We start from the raw sequence: 10,863 nt of genomic DNA on the forward strand, positions 1-10,863 counted from the left end.
AAACTTCAGATATGGTATTAGGGGACCACTATGGTCTTTATAAAAGCATCCAAAGCGTCTTGTAGCTGCTTCTTTGACGGACGTGTTACACAGTTGCTGTTTTCGCATCCATGTGACCTATTTTGTTAAAAGCTTAGATGCCTTTCATAAAGAAATGGCCTGTTTCCTCACTTAAAGTTCCCGTCAACACTAGGAATCTGTTTACCAAACCCATCTGTTATTCATTGTCATTAGAGCAGCTCACATACTCTCACATTTAGCTGTTTGAGAGGCTGCTTCACAAAACTTGACTAAGCCAGCATCATTTAAAAAGTGTTTTTTCTTGGGTGGATTTCTCCTTGAATGCTGCAGTACCTGTAATAGTCTTGCATTATAATTCTCTGGGGTGTTATCAGAGTTAAATTGTTAAGAAATAGAATGTCTCATACATGTTGTAATCCTGGTGAGTGATTAATGTACCTATTAGAGCCCGACCGAGGCTGGGGGGCCAGATATACCTGTAAAAACGTAAACCCAGCGCTACAGCTGTAACGTTAGTACAGCCATGAAAGCAGCAAACGGGATCAACAGAGATAGATTCTACCTAACCTAAAAAAAACGGCATGTTTCTAACCGTTGCGTGACCAGAGACGTAACAAACCGGGGAAAATATTGGATATGTATTTGAAAGATTGAGACAGTTTAGAGCCCAAAAGGACGCCGAGTTGGCTAATTTCCCCCTGAACAGCAAAGCATTAGCTTCAGGTTAATTTATCATGGCTACTAGGGACGGGCATTTTATGTCATTTCAAAATTTGTGCACTTACATTGAATGATATAGCTATTACCTGAGTTGTTTACATACTCGCAAAAACAATTGAGACACAGCCAGTAAAGTGATCCCAATTGCCCTGGCTAACACCACCATGCTAACCCTGCTAACTGCTAAGTTACCAGAGGACCAGGCCAGCGGGCCACGGCTGTCGCCAACAGCGGTGAGTCATTGTAAGCCAAGAGAGGGGGCTGTAAATTGGGAAGAGAGGACCATGAGTTAGCAGTGTGTTTAGCAATTGTTGTTATAACTCTAAGCCAATAAAGTGTGTATTTCAGTCGAGTGGAAAAGGACGGCGAGGTTGTGGAATTTTTAGCGGTTTCTACTGTAATTCTAAGCCTAGGAAGTGTGTCTGTTAGTTGGGAACAGAGCTTTGCGTGAGCACAAGCTTTTATGACTGTCAATATAGCCAGCATCTAACGTTAGCTACTCCACTGTGCTGGAAAGTAATGCCTGGCTGTGTGAGACAAGCGTCTAGCAACATTGTTGTGGATGCTGTAGCTCAGCCTGGCAACCAACGTGAACTTCGAGTCTGTAGAGGAGGTGGCAGGGGAGACGACACACTCCAGTATTTTGAATTTGTACGGCTGTAATTATTTTAAACACTAGCTGTTAGTATTAAATAGTGCACCTTTAATTATTTATTGGTTGATTTATCGCAATATCGGATTTGTGAATATCCAAACCAATTGGTATCGGCCTTAAAAATCAGTCGTGCTCTAGTACCTATAGATCTCAATGGACCCTTTCTCCACATCCTGCATTTGGACAAATAAGTAGACTTCTTGCCCTTTTACATCCACACTGCTGTTATTGTATGGGTCATGTATAGTTCATGTTTTAACTGAAGTTGAGTACATTATTAGAATGTAGGCAGTATGCTGACCACCCACGCTATTTTATTGTATTGATAGCCAGATTGACTTTGATGATAATACAAAGTAACATTTCCCAGTGCTGAGATGACTTTGGGAAAACAGTTACAGGCCACATTTCTCAGATGTGAATCACCACCACTTTTTTTCATCTGGTTCCAGTGTGACCAGTCATTTAGCATTCAGCGTCTTGATTGATCTGGCAGCATAATGGTTTGTTAGTGTGGCACAGGAAGAAACCCAGGAGGAGACAGGAAGGACGATTGTGGTCATTTTAACCTCCTGCAGCTGACTAAAGCAAACGAGTGCGCGAGTGACATTTGTCATGAAAATCTGCGTTATTCAAAATCTGCTTTCCTAAATCACTAATCCTTTCTGTGCTTCCACGTGGAAGCTGCAGCCAAATGCTCAGCCTAGTGTAGGTACAAGTAGTAACTTCAAGTTAACTTAAATGGTGATATTCTACTGTATATTTTTCTACATGTAAACAAATGCCAAACACCAAAATCAAAAATGTGTTATCCTATCAACAAGTATTGTCCGTTGTTGATCCTATCAACAAGTATTGTCCGTTGTCCAAATACTTTAGTATTACAAACACATAAATGAGCCACACCTGTGCACTATGGCATGTTATTTCTGTAAGATGTACACAACCACTGTAGTTTATTATGAGGCAATCACCCCCATTCACCGTCCTGCTGCCGTTACTCACTAAAGACCCAAATGTATATTTATCTGCCGCTTTAAATAAACTCCAACAAATCCACTTTTATCTTTGAGTAATGTTTGCTAAAACAAAAACTACAGTGCCTTGCTGGAAAATAAAATTATGGAGCATTTTTAAGGGTGTGTGTGTGTGTGGGGGACCCTTTTTTTAAAGATTTGCAACTTCAGTTGGAACCAATGGCCATTGTGGCAGAATGCCAAAGATGGGTCAGGGAGTGAATGTATTGAGAAACGTACTAACACAATAGAAAATATATTATCTTGGGGCTCCTCAACTGTTTAGATTTAGTGTGTATGGAAACTAAGAAACAAAACCAAAATGTGTTTTATAACATATATCTGGAATGACCATCAAAACAAATCCTGTTCCTTTACATTCATCCATGTAAACAGCAAGTTATATGTGTCAATAGGATTTTGTCCCCCTTCTCATTTAAATGACCTCCTGCAGACAAGTAGTTCATAATAGATAGCACACCTAGTTCAGAGGCACTTGGCTCTCTGTTTCTCCTCTGGGACTCACTTCCAGTCATGGCTTTTTCATCTCTTTTCAGTGTGTTTGGTCATATCCCATGTCTTCTTTTGCTAGATCTTGTAACAGTGTGTTGGCAAGTACAGGAAGATGCCTGTGGTTAGCCAACCACAGCCACTGCTAACCAGTACAAAAACATAAATAAATTGGCTGGTTGGGGGTTAGGGATTCCGGTAAATTACAATTATCTTCAGTCCACTAGTGAGAATTGGTGAAAGATGGAAACTACAAGGCAAACTTGCCTCAATTAGGGTAGTTCCTTGCCAGTGTTATTTAATTAGTTTTTTTGTTTTGTGTTCATAGACATTTGGCAGCATTAAATGTCTCCTAAATGACTCCTTTGCACTTATACTTCTATAAACTTTCTGGAAATGGTGGGTAGTATGTAATGGTTTGTTTTTATGCTGTGAGGATGTGAACACATTCATTTCTGTGAGGTTCTATAAAGCCAATTGTAATGCTCCTAAAGAAAAAGATTTGTGGTTTCAGAGTGACTTGACCCAGTAGGAAGACAGCCAGGGTGTAGGGAACTGGGTGATAGAGCCTATTGAGAAAGAAATGCACATAGCCTGTGGAAATAGCTGGCAGCAGTGACTGTAAAAGTTAGAGCAGCCTAATGACCAGGCACACTGTTTCTTAACTTTGTGATGAAACAAAAAAGGTGCTGCAATGCTTCTGAATGTTCATCCAAGTAGGCTAGCTTACACACTGAATCATCTGTGGGCCTTAAGGCTGAGCCGATATATTAAGAAAGTAAAGTATATTTATATAGCACTTTTAACATACAAATCACAAAGTGCTTTACAATCAATTGGAATATGATAAATAAAAGACATAAGAATATACTACTAATGTTTAAATTTTGGAATTTAGGACGCTCTCCTTACGTTTTAGCATCATTTTGTGTTTTTGGGTGGATTGTTTTGAAACAAACCGTCACCACATCTGTTGAACAGAGGAAGGGCAACATATTTTGCTGAGTCAGAGTGATTGGAATCAAAGGGCGTTTGCCTGGAGTAAAATCTTCACCATATGGTGAAACTGGAGCACTGCACCAGTGCTGTAACTCGTGTCTGGTAAAGTCACTTCCTGAGCGTCACTGTAATAATTTTCTCAGACAGTCTTGTTGTAACATGATGTTTTTTATTAGGGTACAGTTCAGGGAATAGATATGTTTAGGCATATTCCTCCTCAATTTAATTGTAGCAACATATTTCAGCTATGGTCAATGATTGCCCAGTTTGTAGACACTCACAACTGTCTCTAATATAACAAAGTGAGACCGATAATATTGTGCCATCCTTCAATGTTTAACAACACATTAACACAGACATTTCCACACACACAAAAAGGAAAATGTCAAAATCCTTTTCCAGGGTTATGGGTACATTTTAGGCTATGGAATATTTAAGAATTTGTCTGTATAGTTAATCTCTCTTTTACAAAGAACCTGGTTCACACAGCCTGAGATTAGTTTTGCTCTCATTTAGACTTGTTCTTGTCATGGCCTCCATTGCTACATAGGCTCAATGTTTTGTGTTGAAATGACTGCAGGTCCTCTTTGTTGCCTTAGTATAAGAAACCCCTGGGACTGTAGTCAGTTGATTAAATTAATTTAGTCTGGACAAAATATTTTCAGTATAATTTAATCTGACAGGGACTTTCTTCTTTAATCTATATGTCAATAAACACCTGCATTGACTTTGAGCTTGTTAAGTCAGACCAGTCCCAAAACCCAAGGTCAATGGTCCGGAATGATTGGTGATGAGCAATCTACTTTTATTAAACTTTCTTATAACTTAGAGTCAATACCTTTTTTAGGTCAATTCAAGTTTAAGACAGTCAGAATTACATTCAAGCCTAGTGGATAAAATGTCACGGTTTGACTGCAATCTGTTGCTTAAATTACAGCAACTCTACCTGCATTGGGGCAAAATGAACGCATATTATTCAATCCGCTCGTCTTTGAAAAATCAGTTTTCTTGGTCAACTTATCTTTTCTTTACATATTTGGAAAGTGACATCCTCACCGCAACATAACCTTCACTGACAGAATATGCTGAAGTCTCGGTTTCTCGTGGCCGCAGGACAGATGTGAACGCCAGTTAGCCGGCCCTGAACTCGCTATGAAAGTTTGATGTTCCCTAATATTGCATGTGAACGTCAGCCGACCTATAACTCGGTAACATAAAACGTGTAGCATAGCCTGTTAGCCGACAGTTAACTCTGTAATATTGAACGTGAATGGCAGTTAGCCGACCCGAACATCAAAGGCTGTCAACGTTGTGATGGGGACGATGTCACATAGGCAAACTATCATTTTTTTTTCACAAGGAGCACTGTAACGTTTCAGGTCAACTAATATATTATACAAGACTAACAATGGAGTACTATACAACCACACAATAAATTGTATTGTTGCATTTCTACGAGGTGTGGGTTGGGTCCGGATTGACTTGCCATCCGGTCCGGATCCGGACCACAGTCCGGACTTTGAGAATCACTGTTATGCTCCATTCCTCCAATATCCTCACCTGAATATTACTTCAGGCTTTAAGAGGAGATAACATCTTCTTTGGGTCTTAATGCGTGCAGTTCCCTGCCAGGCCCAGACAGAGGCAGTGTTTATCAGCCATGCAGCTACTGACCCACTGGCCTGTTGGGATGCTCATAGCTCGACTGGTTACTATGCACGGGCCTGTGACGACCTGCTTGTCTGGCTGCTTTGCCTATATCTATCTATATTCCTACCTGTTTGGTAGTCTCTTATTAACAACCTTTCTGTCATTTTTGTCAAACTACTCGCATAAGTGTCTCAGTGCTGCCTCTCTGGACATCTCTCGTCCAGTTGCATTTTTTTCTCCTGTCTGTCAGTCTTGCTGCACTAGCTGCTGAGCTGTCAGTCTTTCCTCCTCCTCCCTGATCGTCTTTTGTCATTTTGTCTGGCTGTCTGGCTTCCCAGCTGTGGGGTGTCTGGATAGTTTCTGGATAACAAGGACCCTGCAGATCCACCACTCACACACAAGAACAGTGATGGGGAAGGAGGGTGAGAGAAAGGGAGGACGCTGTGACAGATAAATTGAGAAAAATAAAGGGGAGAGGATTAAGAAGGGAACACATACAGTAAGAGGGTGTGGAGAGAGACGATGAGAGGCAGGAAAGGAATGACCACAAGGAGATAGACATGCATTAAGAAAGAACAGAGGTAGACAAAGGGAGGATAAAGCAGATGGATAGGAAGGGCATTGGAATGAACAGTAGCTGTAAATGCTGTGATATATTGCATTGGACATACTGTATTTGTCCCTATCAACTAAACATTAAATTAAATAGATGTGTTAAGTAGGGCAGAATGAGTGAGTGAAAGGATAAGGTAGACAGAGAAGCAAGGCATGCTACTTATTAGGAGGTTTACACTTTGCTGCTATTCCTTAAATGAAATTAGCACACAGACATATTGTTAGTCTAAGGAGCAAAACCGGGACTCTATAGGGACTAATGCACAAAAACACACTCGATCCTTCTCATATCTTCTCATTCACATGCACACCCACACAGGCAGTCGTGTAGTGTCAGACTTCTGTGTCTCTGCACACAGTCATTGTGATGAGACTTGCATCTGAATAACAGATGATACTGTGTCGTGTTAAGCGCTGCAGTCGGAGTTATAAATTTACAACTCATTCGTATAACACATAACTGACTCGAGTTAGACTTATCAGGCAATCTGGGCCATAAAGGAGAATTCCAGCCATATTTTACGTTACTCTTGATCACTATAAATATTCGTGTACATTTGATTAAAAAAAAAACGACCCGAATCGATGCAGGCAACGCGGAGTTGCCAGGTCAAGTTTCAGGGTGCCTTTGTGCCTTTTAACAGACACAAAATGCAATTAAAAGGTCTGTGCAACAAGAACAGGGCCATTACGTAACAAAAATATGCGTTTTTAACTCAGACATTGTTTTAATTCCCCTACCCTGTCTCTATCCTGCCGGTAGCTAGCTCGCCCTGTTAGCTGCTAGCTGCCGTCCGTCATAAATGTGTTCAGTCAGACTTCTGAAATCATCACGCAGCAGTTCCATGTGTATTTGTAGATCATCCATTTTGTGTGGGATTGATCTGGTGGTGGTGAATAGGAGGCTTGGCAGTGTCGATGTGTGTGGTAGTTCCCTTAGCCGCGCTAGCAGGCCCGACCGGCAGAGGATAGAAGGCAAGGCAAGGCAAGGCAGCTTTATTTGTATAGCACATTTCGCACAGGCAATTCAAAGTGCTTACACAAAATCAGTTAAACAGATAAAACACAAGTAAAAACAGTTAAAAATCACAAGCATTAAAAACCGGTAAAACACATGAATAGACAGTTAAAAACAAAGAAAACATAAAAACAAAGAATAAATTTCAGTGCAGCATAAGAAATTTAAAGAAATGATTAGTCATTTAAAGAAAGGCAGCATCAAATAGAAAGGTCTTCAGCTTGATTTAAAAGAACGTGAGTAGCAGCGGATCTACAGGTTTCTGGGAGTTTATTCCAGATATGAGGAGCATAGAAACTGAAAGCTGCTTACCCTGTTTATTCTGACTCTGGGGACAGAAAGCAGACCTGTCCCAGATGACCTGAGAGTCTGGGTGGTTCATAGTGTAGTAGCAGTCAGAATATATTTTGGACCTAAACCGTTAAGTGATTTTAAACTAGCAAGAGTACTTGAAATCAATTCTTTGAGCACAGGAAGCCAGTGTAAAGACTTCAGAACTGGAGTGATGTGATCCCGTCTCTGGTCTTAGTGAGGACTCGAGCAGCAGGTTCTGAATCAGCTGCAGCTGTCTGATTGATTTTTTAGGGAGACCTGTAAAGACCCCGTTACAGTAGTCAAGTCTACTGAGTAAAGGCATGGACAAGTTTTTCCAACTCTGTGACACATAAGTCCTTTAACCTTGATATTCTTAAGGTGATAGTAGGCTGACTTTGTAATTGTCTTAATGTGGCTGTTAAAGTTCAGTCTGAGTCATGACTACACCAAGATTTCTGGCTTGTCTGTTGTTTTTAACATTGTGTTTGAAGCTGAGCGAGATTTAATCGTTCCTCTCTTGCTCCAAAAACAACCACCTCAGTTTTTCCTTCATTTAATTTCAGAAAGTTCTGGACATCCAGCCGTTAATTTGTTCGATGCACTTAGTCAGTTTTTGTATTGGACATAGTCCCCTGGCGATAAGGTTATGTAAATTTGTGTGTGTCCGCATAACTATGGTAACTTATTTTGTTTTTTCCATAATCTGAGCCAGTGGAAGCATGTAGATGTTAAACAGAAGAGGCCCCAGAATGGAGCCTGCGGAACTCCGCACGTCATTTGTACGCTCAGATGCATAATTACCTATAGACACAAAGTAATCTATTCTTTAGGTAGGATTCAAACCAGTTTAGTACTGAGCCAGAAAGGCCAACGCAGTTTTCAATCGGTCTAGTGATATCGTGGTCGACCGTGTCAAATGCAGACTGAGATCAAGTAATACTAAGATTGAATTTTGCCATTATCTGTGTTAGGTGGATGTCATTAAAGACTGACAAGAGCCGTTTCAGTGCTGTGTGTGGTCGCGAAACCCGACTGAAAGGTATCAAACTGTTGTTAGTGACAAGAAATGGTTGAGTTGTTGAAGACTACTTTTTCAATGATTTACTTAAAAACGGAAGGTTTGATATTGGCCTATAGTTGCTCATTAGTGACTTGTCTAGGTTGTTCTTTTTAAGAGTGGCTTGATTACTGCAGTTTTCAGGGCCTGTGGAAAGATACCTGAAAGAAGAGATGGTGTCACAATCTGTAGAAGATCAGAAGTCAAACAATGGAAAAAATTTTGAAAAGTCCCGTTGGTAGAACATCAAGGCAACAGGTCGAGGTTTTCAGATGTTGAATAATGTCCTCGGTTTGTATGGTTGATCGTGTGAAATTCTGTCATATTGGAACATTTTGCTTGAACACTGTGACAACACATATCCTGGACTTGATATGGAGGCACTGACTGTTTGTCTAATCTTTTGAATTTTGTCTTTGAAGAAGGAGGCAAAGTCATTGCAGGCCTTGGTAGATAAAAGTTCAGATGCTACTGGTACTGGAGGGTTTGTTAACCTATCAACAGTAGCAAACAAAGCACGGGAATTATTTTTTTTCTAGAGATATATCAGAGAAAAAGGACCTTCTTGCATTCTCAGTTCCAAATTATAAATGCGAAGTCTCTCTTTATAGGGTTATAATGGACCAGGAGATTTGTTTTTCGCCACCTTCGTTCAGCTTTCCTACACTCTCTTTTTCTGTTCTCACCAGTAGGACATTTCCCATGGAGATCTTTCTTACCAGATACAACTTTGACCTTAGTGGGAGCAATGGCATCAATAACATTTGTGATTTTACAGTTGAAATTATCTACAAGCTCACTGACTGATAGCCCAGAGAGGGCTGGTGTGGAGGAGAAAAGCTGTATAAATGTGCACTGGTGTTTTCAGTGATATACCGTTTTCTGATTATCTTTGTTTGGACACTTTGGGCACAGAGATAGTGCCGTTAAAGAAAAAACAGGAAGATCTGAGAGAGCAACGTCAGTCACCACAACCTTGGAAATGTTCAGACCTTTGGAGACAATCAGTCCAGAGTGTGCCCCTTATTGTGGGTGGGCTCCGTCACATGCTGAGTCAGTCCATAGTCTCAAAAACACAACACAGCCTTTTGTCCCTGTCCTGGGGGCTGTCAACATGAATGTTAAAATCACCCGCAATGATTACCAATCAAAGTTAATGCAGATAATAGACAGCAGTTCGTGAAGTCATCAATGAAGGTTGCAAATATTTGGTGGCCGTAGATATTTAGAAACATCGCTTGAGGGGAAGATCTTAATTGAAGGCAACATATTCAAAAGAAACAAAATTTCCATAACATATTTGCGTACAGTGGAATGAGTCATTAAACAAAATGGCGACTCCACCTCCTTTCTTACACTCTATTCTCACTCATAAAACTGAAGTTAGGGGGAGCGACTCGATGAGAACAGCAGCGTGTTATTATGGTCTAACCAGGTTTCAGTTAAAAACATAAAATCTAGATTGTGCTTAGTAATAAAATCATTGATTAAAAATGATTTTCCTGCCAAAGACCTGACGTTTAGTAAGGCTAGTAAGGATGTAACAGGGCAGAGCAGGACGTGTAACAGGACCATGGCGACAACTGCAACCATGATTTTGGAGCCTCCCTAATGTTAGTAATGGTAGACGGCGTCTGATGGGTGCGGTTGGGGGGTGTAATGAACAATCACAATAAAAGATAATTGAACAGTGACTAGAAATAGTAGTTGTAGTAGTTTGTGTCATAGCATGGCACTGCAAGGCGTTACAGGGCACAGCAGGACGTAGCAGAGCATAGCAGGATGCAACCGGGCATTGCAGGACGTGTAGCAGGACCACGGCGACAGCTGCAACCATGATTTTGAATAACTCCCCAGAACTAGGTTAGTAACAAGCATTTCTGGGATGTGGATGAACACAAATGGAAAGAGAGGAGCTCAGTGTGTTAAAGGAAATCCCCCAGCAGTCTAAAACTATAACAGCATAACTAAGAGATACAGGATAAAGAGAGGAGCCTGGTCGGGCTAGAACTCTCTCCAGCCGGATCGGCCTGTACTTCCCTGCCTCCCTCTTGTTTGATTGTATCATTGATTATATGGTAAATTAGTCTGACGACCGTGACGAAGAGCAGGTGGGCTGGGCAAGGCAAACGCAGCAACTCTTCACTCCCCTTTAGCTATAAGTTTCATCAAAGAGGAGAGTTTTAAGTTTATTCTTAAATGTTTTGATGTTGTCTGCCACCCAAACCCAGACTGGAAGCTGATTCCACAGTAGAGGAGCCTGATAGCTGAAGGCTCTGGCTCCCAT

This window comes from Etheostoma spectabile, chromosome 2, assembly GCF_008692095.1.
Source record: "Etheostoma spectabile isolate EspeVRDwgs_2016 chromosome 2, UIUC_Espe_1.0, whole genome shotgun sequence".
NCBI lineage: Eukaryota > Metazoa > Chordata > Actinopteri > Perciformes > Percidae > Etheostoma > Etheostoma spectabile.